A 14,876-nucleotide genomic window follows, 5' to 3' on the forward strand; every position below is an offset into this window, starting at 1 on the left:
ATAGTTTGTCTAACCTCTTCTTAAAGCCTTTGTTGTTTTATTCTGATTATTTTATTTTAGTATTTATTATTATATCTCACTGACAGGTTACCTGATGTGTTACCTTATTGCTTATTGCTGCAATTTAAAAACATTACTGCTATTCTTTCTTCCTTCTGTGAATGTAGGAAACAATTTGTTACCTTGCTCTCTCAGCTGTGTTCCATATTTGATATGTGAAATAGCTGTCCCTTTTGAATAATTTTCTATAGATTGGAGACTGCCTCAGAAATACCATTCCACTAGGATATTATGGATGACAACTTTTAGCTTTGATGATTCTTGCTTCATTTTCTGGATCCCTTTCGTGGAGAACAGATCTTTCCTTGAAGTGTGTTCCTAAATCCTGGATATATATACCACTACTCAGCTGAGCCTTCCTAGTGCAGAGTTTGTTTTGCAGGCTGTACTCAGGTTGGAGTAGTAGGATGTCCTGCAGCAGTGCCATCTTCCATGAAGCTTATGGCTCCAAGTGAAAGAGTTTGAGAACTGCTTTGTGACCAGTTGTTTCTACTCTGGGTTTGTGGAATTGACTGTGTTTGTGCTGGTAACAATTGAGTGCTGCTCGTCTCAGGCTGGTTCATGAACTGGCCCAGGTCATCCTGCCCTGTGGAATGCACTCTGCCACTGTGTCTACCTTATCTGTTTTTCTACATTTTTGACCTGAGGGACTGGGTTTATACCCCTATAGTTGATTAAATATATATGTTCAGATTATGCTTATTTAGTTTATTGAAATATATTTGTAAATTATGTTAAAACATTCTGTAAAGACCAAATTTTATCAATAACATTAGACTTTAAGGTTTGAATGTAGGTTTAGAATTACCACAGTTTAATCAGTTGTCTTTCAGATGAACTGCAGGGTCTGAGCCTGTGTTCACTCTTAGCAGTTGCATTTCAAAATTAAAATTAGTTTGTCTAAGCTCTTCTTTTGCTGGGGCTTAAGCTGTGTATGCTTAACCATATGTTTCATGCTTTCTGGGGCTAAACCTGTGTTCTGCCTGTTAAAGCTCAGCTTACAAAAGACAACTCATTAAGCTTTGGTAAGTGGGAAGGATACCTGGGCCCATGGATTACCTAGAGTTTATGCATGGTAATCAAAAGTAGGATTTTTTCTAAAATTTGTGTTTGTTCTAACACTGCTGAAATGAAAGCAATTTCAGAGTCTGTGAAACTTTGTGCTTACACTGCATTATGAGCTGCAGCAGTCCTGCAGTAATAGTGTCAAAGCTCTTGTGAAAGTTGCTGTTTGCCGTTTTATCTTGGTTTTCAGAATGCCCTGCTGTCCCACAGGCTCTGCTGTTAAAGCAGAAAATAACTTTTGGATTCTTTGGCATTAGGTCATAAAATTGGTTAGATTGGAAAAGACCTTTAAGATGGTTGAGTCCAACCATTAACCAAACATTGCCAAGTCTACCAGTAAACCATGTCCCTGAGTGCCACATCTACACATATTTTAAATATCTCCAGTAATGATGGAAAACTGCTTTTTTGGGCAGTTTGTCCTAATGCTTGACAACCCTTTTGGTGGATATTAGGAAAAGTTTCTTCAGTCTAAACACAGGAACAAACTGCTGTAGAACATAAGGAATTAAGGTGATGAGTTGTCGCAATTGAGTTTGTATAAAGATCAGTAACATCCTCCGTTTATTCTGTATATGTGTGTGTGTCACTTTTTTATTCTGTCTAGTTTAAATCTCGAGCTCCCAAAGCGGTCCTGATGGTCTCGGAGGTGCAGCTCGTCTGGAGGGTCTGCTGGCTGTTTTAAGGACGGGAGCGAATCGGAGCTGACCCAGGAGAGGGCAGCAGTGCACTTGCGCAAAACCACTATGTCTTGGGTCTTCTGAACCAAGTATTGAATCCCTATAAAAATCGATTTTAAAAGCAGAAATGAACCAATGAGTCTCTTTGTAAAAGTGTATTTATTTGTATTTATAGTCCTAAAGTCCAGGGACTCTGGTGTTGCATATTTTAGCCAGACTTTCCTTCCAAGTAAGAAGGTGAAGCTTCTTTCTCCTGGTATCAGCTTTGTCTACCTTGCAGGTCAGAAGTAATAAAAAACATGCCCATGAGATATGTATCAGCTCTTAGTATTTATATATATGTATGTCTTTTTAATATAAAATATATGTTGTTTTTATAATAGATAAAATATATAAGTGATATAAATTCAAATTTTGCTCTGACACTACATCTGAAGACTCTTCCAGTCAAGTATCTTTGGGAGTGAAACATATGCTGGTCAGACCTTGCCTTCTTTTAAATGCTTTTCTAAATAGAAATGCTTAGACATAACTTACTGGATAGTCCGATGAATAATGAATTAATCTTATGGGTCTAAAATAATAATTTGTATGTGAAACTTGTCAGAAGTAAGTTGCATTTAAAAATTATTTAGGTGCTTAGGAAGGTGTCACTAAAAGTAATAAAAAATATTTAGGTTACACTTTTGCTGGCACTTTATGGAGGGATGTTGACTTCTGATTATAATCAGAAGATGGACTGCAGAGCATGCAGGCATGAGTGGGTGCCAACAATATACGTGGTTCTGTGTATTGGTAGAGATGTCTGGTGTATTGGTAGCTGTGGTGTTAAGGGTCTCTTAAGATAGGCTGGCACGTTCCAAGAGATGATGTCTGTAACAGCCCATCTGAGACCTTCTGTTTGCTATGGTCTCTCCTCTCCCATGGGAGATGTGGGCTGGGCTGTGTTTGCCACCTCAGCGACTGCATGTTGCTTCCTGTGACTGCAGCAGCTCAGTGCAGAGCAGTTTGCTGCTGCAACCACTTGGAGCCAACTAGAAGAAACAAAACAACTAAAATCCCCAAAACACAACAACAACAAAACTAAAAATCCAAACCTGAATTGTGCTAGACATCAAGGGAACAGTTGAAGAGAGACTCCTGATCTATGTAGCAGCAGCTTAGTGCAGAATGACAAGTCTGGTGGCTGCTATTGCCAGTTTAGTAGAGAAATACAGGTGTTTATCACACATGACTGTTTCCTGGTATAGCTCCTACAATTCTAGTGGGTTCTAATATTAGAACCCAAGAATCCAAGGTGTGTCAGTACTAGGCTGCCATGCCTATGTATAAAGTGAGTTACTGCAGGACAGGCATGGTTGTAGATATACAGAGAATACCCATACTTGCTAATATCAACAGGTTGGCTCTAATCTGCTTGGTCAAAGCCAAATGACTGAAGTATAGGTTTACTGAGTTGCTTTCTAGAGCAAGAATTCAGAAGATAAGGCTCTCTGTTGTGACAGAACTCACCTCCATTGTACATATGTGGATTCAATTTGAAATTCACATTTCAAGTCAGGAGGTCCCAGTGCACTGAGCTGGAAGACCATGGCTGTGTGAATGATAAACTCTCAGCTGACCCTGAGCTTCTGCAGGATCTGGTGCATGGCTGGATCCCTATAGATCTATGGGTCCTGATGGGATTGAGAATACTCTGAAGAGCTAGTGGATGTCATTGCAAGGCCTCTCACAGTGATTTTTTGGATGATCTTTGGAATCTCTCAGACTCTCAGGCACATGGTGTTGAGTCTTGGGGTGGTCCTGTGCAGTGCCAGGAGTTGGACTTTGATGATCCTTGTGGATCTCTTCCAACACAGGATATTCTATGAAATTTCTCTCCCTCAAAAGACAAGCTGAAATCCAGGCTCTGGTGCTAAATTTTATGCAGATAACTGTGTATATCTTAAATGAGGTCTTATTGACCCTGACTTGAGAGGGATGTTACATATCCTTTAATTTTTGCTGTAGGAAGAATGGTTTGCTTTGCCATTTTGTTTCAGACTTGTTACTTGTTACTCCTGTGATATAGCACACCAGTTAGGTTTTGTTAGTCTGTTCCGGAAGCAGTTGCATTTTCATACTACATTTTTCTTTCAAAATAACACACTGTCTTTTTTAATGGCAAAGTGCTGGATGCATGTCCTTTTGAACATTTTTTTGTTTTAGATAAATATCTTAAATGTTATTTATGTGTAGTATGAGACATTACTTAACACTCTGAAATGTCTTTTGTGGGTTTTTGACTTCTCTCATTACTTGGGGCCCAGTCTAAGGACTATTAAGTGTGTAATGATATTCACCTGTCTGGTGGTGTAGACTTATGAAAGTTGTGTGTGCATACACATAGATCAACATATCTCTGTCTACAAAACCAGGACTTCACTACCACTTATTTCTGTGTGTGGGTGGGGAGAATGCTAATTTGAAGGCATGAGATTTGAAAATGGTATTGACCACAGAGATGTCTGTGCTCTGCCATGTTTCCTGTGATGCTATATCACAGTCATATCAGTTCAGAACAAAAACTGGCTCCTTTGTTAATTGTATTGGGTTTTTTCTTTGTTGATGTTGCTGTTGGTTTTTTGGGGTTTTTTTCTGATAAAAAATCATGTCTGCAGATGGTAAAATGATCTGTCAAGCAGCTAGGAATGCTAACAAGGCTTACACTGCCAGAATGCTGAACTGGAACTGTACTTTCTGTTCCTTGCAGAGCCATTGTAGAGTAGAATATCCTGATGGTGAGGAAACCTACTGTTGAATAATGCTGTCCTGCCCCTTTTTAGGGGGAAATCTCAAGATCTGCATTGGAAGGTCAAGTTCCTGGTATAAATAATGCTGTCTTTAGAGTACCAGCAGCTTTTTTGCTTTTTCTCCAAACTCATTTGTTCAGCTTATGGGCCTCTAATACACCAAGTGCTTGCAGGTACAAGATTGATTTCTAGTCTTGTATTTAAAACTTGCCAGGAAAAGAACTAGTCAGCATCTCCAAGGAAGTATTCTCTTTTGAGGTCAAAATCTTGTGTGCTGCTTCATAGTCTCCCTTGTCTGCTTTGGGTATTAAGGTTGTACTTTTGTACAGAGAGGTGAACTGTTTTGCTTTTACACATCAATAGGAGATGTCAGGGCTCTGATGGCTGATTTCCCACTGGAAGAAAAATTTGTGACACAGACCATAGAAATCATCTTTCTTAGCAGACTTCTATATTAAGTACATGAGGCTTTGAACAGATGTACAGACCAGTGATATTGCAGGAAAAAACCCTTCTCCAGAAATTTCAATCTGGAAATCAGTGTTTTGCTTTCAGAAAACAACTTTATCTTTGAAGTTCCTGGCAACTAAAGACAAAGTGTAACAGGGCTCCTAACACCTGATTTCTCAAAGTCTATGTTCTGCTCATATCCAAAGGAAAGCAAGTAATTGGAGAGACTTGTGTGCAAGGAGGCATTATAATCGTATGAGGGTGGTTCTCAGAAATGGACAGTAAATGAACACTGTTTTTGAGTGTGAGCTTCCTGAACTGTCTTGTATGCATTGTGCTGTAGCTATTCCCTTTGTAAAACTACTGTTTGAATGATGCAGGAGTGACTTCCTTAGTCTCCCTCCTCCCAACCTCATCTTTGAAGATGTGTGTTGGAATTTCTTGTTTCAAGTGTTTTTTTGTGGGTTTTGTTTATTTGTTTGTTTTGTTTTTAAAGGAAAGGGAATAAAAGTTTTATAAGGTAAGAATTTGTCTCTCATTCGCTTCTGAATCTTCTCTCCGGGAGAACATGGCAGGAGGAGGAGGAAACTCAGCTCAGTGTTTGAAGACTGGTGTGGGAGGCTTCCTGTTACTGATGTGTAAAGTGGGGTGAGCAAGTTTCTTTTGAGGACTTTCAGGAGTGTATCCTGAAAGAAGAAGGGTGGGAGGAGAGAAGGTTACCATGGGAAAGCAGTCTCCATATATCTGTGTGTTCTGTAGAGGGTGTGTGTGGGTTCTTTGATTTGTTTGGTGACAGGGGAAGGGTTTGAAGGAAAGTTAATCTGCAGATACCTGGTCTCATAATGATATGTATACTGTCTACTTATGTCTTGATTACTATTTATATGCCTGTATTACTATAATAACATACAGTAATATATATTATATGGTAATATATAATATAATGCAGTAATTTATATTACTATTTATATGTTCTGGATGGTTCCAGATGTATCACTGTGGCTCAGTCTTAAATGTTATTCTTAGACTGCTTGTGCAGTGCCTTTGGTAATTCTAATTGCATGTGTACCCTGATATTTATGATGGACAGTGACATTGCCTTCCAGTCCACTGGAATGCCTATTTCACTGTTGGCTCCATAGATGCTCTGTTTCATGGAGCCCTTCTAGGACCTGGTTTTTAAACTGCTGCTCTTCTGGGCAATGAAAAGAAGTCAGGAATAGTGAGCTGTGGTTGCATGTGATTACCAGTACAGATACCAGCCTGTAGATTTCAAAGCATGTGCCTAGTGCAGAAGCGTGCCCATAGGAGTAGCATTGCAGGAACTCCTATTAGTACAAACTAATAAAATTAACTTTCTCCAGTTTATGGTCTGTCATTTCTGTGTACCTACGGAAAATAATGAAATAAAAACATTTTAGACACGCAACATCTAAATGAAAACAATAGACTATTTCTGGGATGAAATATTAGATAAATGACTAAATTAAAACAACACTGCAAATACGGTAGTCTTAGCACCGTTTTGTAAGATGATATTTAAAAGTCTGAAGACAACTGAAACTGCTTATGTGATTTGTAGAACGGAAGCAATAATTGTTTCACATAGAAGATATATCAGTTTGCAGTTCCAAAACAAAACCAAGACCAACTAACAAAACTTTAGCTCTCAGCTTAATTGGATGGAAATTGAAAGAGGAGGTAGGATATAGTAGATGGTTTATGGGCTTGGTTGAGCTATTGTTTCCCTGAGCAAAGCACTTTTTAACTAGGAGCAGGAAAGCTCTGAAGGTCCCAAGGAAAAAGAATAGGTAAATAACTGGGTGTAGGATCATATAAATTCTGTACTATAACCTTGTGGGAAATCAGGAAGGATGACAGAACTCTAGATGAAGTGGTTAAGAGCTTCCAGGGCCTTTAAGAGACTACCAGGCCACAGGGTTTGATCTGTGTTAATTACCTAGCAAGATTTAATTGTGTGTGGTGTGTAGTTTTTGGTTTGTTGTGGTTTTTTTGTTTGTTTTCTCTATCTGGGTAAGACTCAGTGTAAGTTGACTAATAGTGTTTACTTATTTTCCTTACAGAAAATGGCTGCTTTCCTAAGACTAAGTGTGATTACATCAGCTGGTAGACCATCCTCACTTTGAGTACTCAAATATATTTTATCTTTGTTCGGAATGATGTTTCAGAACAGCTGAAAACAGCACTTCTGAAACAAATTGTTTCAGAAGTGTGGAAGAAAAGGGAAATACAAATTATCACTGAGCTGTGCATAAGCTCAAAGTCTAGGGAAGCTTCTAAGCAGTAACATAAAGGGTGAACCTTGTACAGTGATAAATCAGTGAAATAAAATTGCTCTTGTGTTCTGGATAAAATTATAAGAGTAGATTAATGCCTTTATACAGTGTTGCTAGTTATGCATGTATACTGTGTCCAATAGAGTAGTACTTCTAACTTGAGGTGAGTATCCACTAAAAATTTCTTTTGGAAGGACTGCAGGTATTTAGTAACCTTTCTTACAGACAGGTGCATGCATTCATGCAGTCATCAGCCCTGTGAAATGAGAGAGGATCATTTCACAAGAAATTTTGAGGACTATTTTGACGTTTCTCAAAAAAAATACCAAACAATTAATGGAGATGAAAGAAATAAGTGGAAAGTAGTTGGATGGTGACCTGCATTTTGTTTTGGAATTCTTTTTGACCTACATAGCATAATTTGGTTGGATTGAATTCTGTGGGGCAGACTCACTAAAGCAATAATTCTTGTAGTAATGGTTGGATATACTTGTTACGGGATTTGGTATACTTGGGAATAGACCATTATAGGAGGATAAAAAAAGCTTATATTTGGCAAACAGCTGGACTGTTTTTCTTACTTTTGGTTGTACAAACTGACTGTACAGAAATTACTCTATGTCTTTTGAGCATTCTGGTTATCCTTCTTTGTGCCTTTTCTAGCTCTAACAAACTGTACAAAGTATTGAGAAATTGAGCACATTATAGATTCCTGTGTTGTGGCACAATGCCCAGAGTGTGTCGTCTTTGACTTGTGGTTCAATAGTGAGCTGCTCTCAAATAATTCCCAAGATCTTGTTCTTGACTGGCAATAAGTAATTTAGAGGCTGAAGGTGTACATGCAGTGTTAGGAATTTTTAAAATATGTCAATTTGTCACCATTTTATCTGCCATTTAATATCTTATGAGTCAGTTTTTCATTTCCCTCTGCCTCTTCCCCTCATCTTCTGAAAATCTCCAAAACCAAAACCAAACAAAAAAAAAAAGGGGTGGGGGGGGTGGGGGGGAAGATGCATCCTTCTGAGTTCAGTTATGTGGGAAGAATAAAGTCCCATTCCAAAGCTTCTCTGCAGGTTAATTGAAAATGGTCACTGAAACCTTCTGGCACCTTACAATGTCCTTTCAGTAGGTGGACTGAGGGAAGCTTGCTTTAGTGGGGAGCTTAGAGAAAAATCCATTACTTCCAGGTTCCCAATTCTAGTTCTGATGAAATAACATTACACTAGAAATGTAATGTGACGGAAAGGAAATAGTTACAGGCTTTCTGAATTATTGCAAAATAGTTTGATGGAAAGAAAAATCTCACTGGGAAGGGGTTACTAAGTGGCCCTGGTTTCTTTCTGCCCGTTGCTGGTAGTGGCAAGCAGTGCTGCAGGGACTGGAAAATATGTTATTAAAGTTTTTGTATGCAGCACATACACAAAGAATGTGGCTGTCCCTAAAGAGGATAAGAGCTTGATAGTTGCAGTTAAAAATAATTTATTCAGGCTTAGTTAATGCTGCAGAATCTGGTGATCTCTTGTGCGGCTGGCCTCTAGTAAGCTGCAGTATGCAAGGTGTGGCATAGAAGAAATGCACAGCTTTCTGATTGCTCCCCAAATGTATGCCATGAATACATTATATTGGTGGTTCTACAGTGATATAATCTAAGGATATAAGCAATTGGATACAGATATTGTTTCATCTAAGCTATACTAGTCTTAACATGTTAGAGTCATCCTACTCATTAGGAAGAATGAACTCATAAATGTTCCAGTTTAAAGTCACCTCTGTAGTATTTCTTAAAACATTATTGACAAACTGTGTTGGCTTCTGAAACTAGCTGTTTTTACTTCTATTTTCAGAGTTAAGAGATGTGCCTGGTATTTATCTTGTGTTTGCATGACAACTATAGGATGACAGCATCAGTGGAAGGATAGCTGAGCATACACCTCTGGCTGCATAAGTGGCACTTCTACGCCTGCATGGAACAGTGTCTGAGACAGTAAATCCTGTTTGATGGCTCAGCCTCTCCTCTCTTGTGCTGAGTTTCGTGCAGCTTTGTTCATCTCTGAAGGTTATAGGAAATGGGACACTTGGCTTGTGGAGTTTGTTTGGGTAACTTGGCCCAGCTCACTCCTCTGGCTGGCAAAACAAGCTGCAGACAGTCCCAGTTTTGTTGTGCATCATGATGTAGGTAGCAAGTAGGAAAGACTGGTCATGGAGAAGGAAGACACACCCTGATAGATCTGATGTAAAGCCTATTTAATTCTCTAGAATTATTTTTATGGAATGTGGATTAGGTGCTAAATCCTAGGATAGCATTTAAAGGTTTCTTATCTAAGAACACCAAATCTCCTGAGAGGCACAAAACACACCACTTCAGTTCATTTTTCTGAGCCAAAGCAAACCTACTGACTTAAAGTATCAAAATAATGTGCACGTTACAGTTTTTGGTAATTTAAAAGTATTCTGGGTCAGACTTGTGATGTGACTACCTAAACTAATCTGAGGAGTGAATCAGGCACTGCCTTGTTTTTGGGTGTAGTAACTTGACAATGTCCTTTAATACTCCTGATGCTAATGGACAAATTATAAGGCTTTATTTATTTTACTTTTTCACTGCATTTTGTTTACTTGTTACACCACCTGCTTTCCTGTAGGAGACTTTGCATGCACATCCCTTTTCCTGGACACTGGGATAGTGGCCTGGGTTGGTTACTGACACTGGGTTTTTGTCAGTCTGGATGGCAGGTAGATGTCATCCTACCCTGTCACCAACCACTCGCTGGCTGAGGTGGGAAGGGTTGGGAGGGTTGAGTGGGAAAGAAGGATTGATTCCGTATTAGTGTGACAGCAAAAGTATCCTGCCCAGCTTCCAAAATGCTAGAGAGTATAACCAGGTGAGTTAATGCCAAGGCTAGTGACAAATTGTTTCACCACAGTATTGTTTCCATAGGGCTGTTCTTCAGGCTGTGTCCACTTCCGTGAACTTCAGTGAAGTTGGGCTAAATGGGAGGGCTTGAGACAGGTGGCTTAAGTTTTTTTCCCCTGCAGGCAATTTGTTGAGATAAATATTTTGTTTATCTTTATTCCTGGAGAAAGTTTGGGTGTGTTTTTTGTAGTCTGGAGGAAAAAATAAAAAAAAAAAAAAATTAACTGTTGATGTGTTATTTTTTCTGATTTAAGGAAATAATCTCTCCATAATAAGCTTGAAACTACTTTGATGACTGAAAACATTGCTATAATATATGAACTTTAAATTTCTTAAAATAAGAAATATCAGATCTTAAAATCCTAAGTTTGGTTTTGTAAACAGCTTCCACTGGATAATATTATTTGTTTTGGCTTTTTTAGAGTATTATAAACTGAACAACACACACATATTTGTGAAAAGTCAGTTTAAATAAACTGGCTTCCTTGTGATTTAAGACAAATAAATGTTTTCTTGGCTTCTTTGGCTCTATAGGCTCTAACTAAAGTGACATGTTATTTGGGACATGCACTATAAATTCTGGGTGACCTCAAATATAGTTTGTTAATATTTCTTTAAAGATCATTGTATGAAAAAATACTAAACTTTATAGGGATGTCTTGTATGTTTTCCATCCTTCTCTTACCTGATTGTTCTTGACTAAAAATTCTGGCATGAGAATGCTACTTTATGTGTAAGTGTTCCTCTGATCCTTTTGTTTTGTTTTTCACCTGAAGCTTCATCATCATCATCCCTATAAAATCAGAGTTGGCTGCTGTATGAATAATTTAAGTGTTACAATCAGAACTATGATTTCAAGTGAACAGAGAAAAAGCAGATAAAACACTTCAAAAAATGGCTTTCAAGGAGCATCTCTGTACCAGTAAAGCAAAGTGAAAATAACTAATAATGCTGTGTATATACCACTGATTTTTTTAAAAGTTGTTCTCAGATGTAGTTTTGAGATTGTCCCAAGGCTTCCAGCATGATTTCAAAGGTAAATGATAGTCTGTGCTTGCATGTGTGTGCCCAAATGCTGAAGAGGGACTGTGTGTGTGTGGGTATGTAAAAAGAATGGTCCAAATATAAATCTTGAGGTGTAACCTCTTTGTCCTAGTGCTAGGACATGTATTTAGGGTTCTGGGGAAAAGCAGAATGGTACACAATACTCCATCACAGCTATTTATAGATATGATTCTATAGATACAACATATTAAAAAATAGAAGTATTATTATGGTGTCAAAGTCTAGGCCTCTCCCCACCACCCCCCCCAAGAAAAAAAAATTAAAAAAATTAGGAGATGCCAGAACAAAGGTTTTCTTAACAGCTTTAATTCTGCTCCTTTGTCTGGATTACATTATAATTTATCCCAGCAACTGCAAACTGTATCCTTTCTCCCACTGCCCTGCTGCCCTTGTACTTTAGCAGAGAAAGTAACACAGAGCAGAAGTGTGCTGGTCTTCACCTCCGCTACCTGCTGCAAGGGTGACTTCCAGATGAGGAGCAAATACTGCAGAAATCCAGGTGCCATCCCTGGGAGTGTTTGGTTGCTGCATCCCAGCACCTTTCTGATGCTGGGTTTTCATGACTCGGGCAGTTCGCGGGCGTTTTCTGCAGAAAATTCGTAAAGCCAAATACCTCGCACCAAGTTCAGCGAGACGTCAGAACTTCGAGGCTATGGAGGCATAGAGTCACCCGACTTTCTGACAGCTAAATTTAAGGCACCTCGTTCACTCTCCCTGCCGAAATGGTTCAGGCGCTGAGCGTTCTCTGCAGGCGCCCCCGGCCGTGCCACGCGGGGGCGCCCCGGGGCCGGGCCCAGGTGCGCGGGGCGGGGGGGAGGAGGAGGAGGAGGCTGAGGAGGAGGAGGAGGAGGAGGAAGGGCAAAGAGGCAGGAATATGCCGTGCAGGGTTTTCCGTGACCTCAAACGCCTCACGCCCAGAGGTACTCACCGTACGTAATACACATCGAGCCTTAGTCCGGACACACCCGCCGTATCGTATTGTGTGTTTGGGGAGTTAACAGATAAATTATGCAATGGCTGTGTAGCAGGACAGAATTGCATGCACATTGCTTTTAGAAGGTTTCCTTTAAACTATCTTTTTTGTTTTAAGCCCATTCTTTCATAACGAAATACTGTATCTTGGCCAAATTCTACACTTATGGTTTAAAGAAATGCTGATTCTTTTCAGGTCACAACTCTTGACACTGACATTAGATAGTACCCCTTCCTCCTCTGCGTTGACTTTGAGAACAGGGTATGAAAATTTGCACAGAAGATCTGAACAGCAACATACATGTTTTAAATACTCTATATAAGAATAGACACTGTTCTGCTTGAGTTTATACCACTATAAATGCAGAATAAATCTTACTGGCAGAATAAACTGGATTTGATTGTGACAATGTTGGACAACCCTTCCTCCTGTTGAAGGCGACTTTGGCAGAACCAAGCCTTTAGGTTAGAATTGCATATTAAAAATGGGAACAGAACCTGACTGGCAGAGATTTTTCTGTTTGTTTTTAACATCTGTAGCCCAAACCTTCAGCCTTAAGGAGACTAAGGCTAGGCCCCTGAATCAAATAACTCCCAGAGTTACCTAATAGGAAACACTAGAAGCAGGGACCCATATGGAATTTAGGCTATGTGAGTTGAGGCTTACACAGCTATATTGCAGCACTCTTTTTTAAATACTCCTGTATGTTTTTCCAAGGTGTCCTATTGTTATGGGCTCTTAGACTTAGTGACTTGGCATTAGTCATACAATCCTCTGAATCTAGATAATTTCTTTGTAATATCCAAGTCTCAGCAGCCATTGCTTCCTAAATTATTTTCCAGTCCTGTCTGATACCTGTGTGATTTCTCTTCCCAGGCTTGTTTCCACAAGGTGTTTAATAGTATTGCTCACCTCTAGCAAATGAATGGTATCAATGTTTATGTGTACACAAATGTCTTGCTATTTTGCTGAACTTTTCTTGATATGATTCTTGAAAATGGTATAGGGCTTCCACAAGCCTTTAAGCAGATGTTTTAGGATATTTTTTTAAGAATTTGACTAGAAACAGAGCTTTGCTGGTAGGTTAGAGTATATTTTGGGGTGGGGGAGAGAAAATTAAATATACAGTGACTTCAAAATGAATGCCTATGGTTCCAGCATTTTGGGTGCTATGCTAACAAGTAGGCTAAACTTGGATGTCCCCAGTGCTCCAGTTTGGAATAGCTCCCAGCTTTGGAATATAACATGCTTGGATTTGTATCTGGAATACAACTGGGATTCTCATGTTCAATAATCAGAAGGAGGGAGTGTGAGTGAGGGAAACAGCTGCATATCTCTGGCACTAGGCTTTGCATACTGACCCTTGTTGTGTAACCTCCATGCTCCAGGAGCTTGAATTCATTTCAAGAGGCTGATACACATTTAGCTGGGAAAAGTGTTAGTTAGTAAATTATTCCAATTATATAAAGAGAGTAAGGGAAACCATTGCTTGGCTGATTATGGGAGTGATCTTAAGCAATAAGCACCTCTCTCTCATAACAAATGCAACTACAACTCAGACTGTTTGTGCTATCCTTCCCCTTCTCCCAAAGTGGATTTGGCCAATGCCTCTGTCTAGAAGAGTGATGAGAGTGGATGGTCATGATTGCTAGGAGAAATTGTTACTGTGTGGGGAGATAAAAGGTTTTAATAAAAAGAACTTGGAGAAGAACTAGCCAATGGCTTGGAAAGAATAAGAAGCTGTTGCAGTGCCAAAGGGGAGTGGAAAAGATTGCAGGTCAGTTATGCTTGCTATACCATTTCTGAAGCGTCATAACCTGGGTAATCAATCATAAGGCTTTGTTTTGTGGCTGTTGGTTGCACAGGGTTCCTGAAGGCTGGATTCCCATTGCTTGCATTTTGTAGTGAGATGCTGATGGTTGCAGGAGCCAAGCAGGGAGAATCCTCCCTAAGACAATAATTTGGTAAGCTATTCTACTTTCTGCAAGCTGGAGCATTGCAGCAGCAACTGCAGCATTCTTTGTAGATGTTTTTATCCTATCAGACTTGTAATAGTTCTTTTAAATAGTATTTCATAAGGACTTTAGCCATAGACACCAGATGAGAGGAAACATTCTGCTACGTGTGAGATCAGCAAACCCTTTGGGTTTTGCAAGTGAGTGCAGAATTCAACATATATAAGACAGTATTCTTAGTAAGTGACTGATCTAACATGCAGCTTTACAAAGTTTTGCCCAGTTTAAAAACTGAAGTGCTTGATCATTCCTGGGCATGACAGGTGCCAAAATATTCTAAGTGCTGTGTTTTTTTAGGTTTTTTTTTCTGATGCTGAAGATGCTTGTTTCTTCTTTTCTTAAATGTATGGGCTGACATGCTCCTAGCTGGCTGTTGACCTTTAAAACAAGCAAGAAAAGCCCCATCACAAGTAGGCACTGGAAAGAATAATGAAGCAGGGAACTTGGATTTTCTCCATGTGGCATAGTTGGCCTGATGGAGTTAAGTGATGATGTTGTGTTTAGACTTGTATTCCACTCTCAGCTCTTGGGTAGGAATCCTTTCTGTCCTGTCAGCCAGGGATCT

The sequence above is a fragment of the Pseudopodoces humilis genome, chromosome 7 (assembly GCF_049639895.1).
Source record: "Pseudopodoces humilis isolate 2021_Gansu_Grassland_sample_001 chromosome 7, ASM4963989v1, whole genome shotgun sequence".
Taxonomy (NCBI): domain Eukaryota; kingdom Metazoa; phylum Chordata; class Aves; order Passeriformes; family Paridae; genus Pseudopodoces; species Pseudopodoces humilis.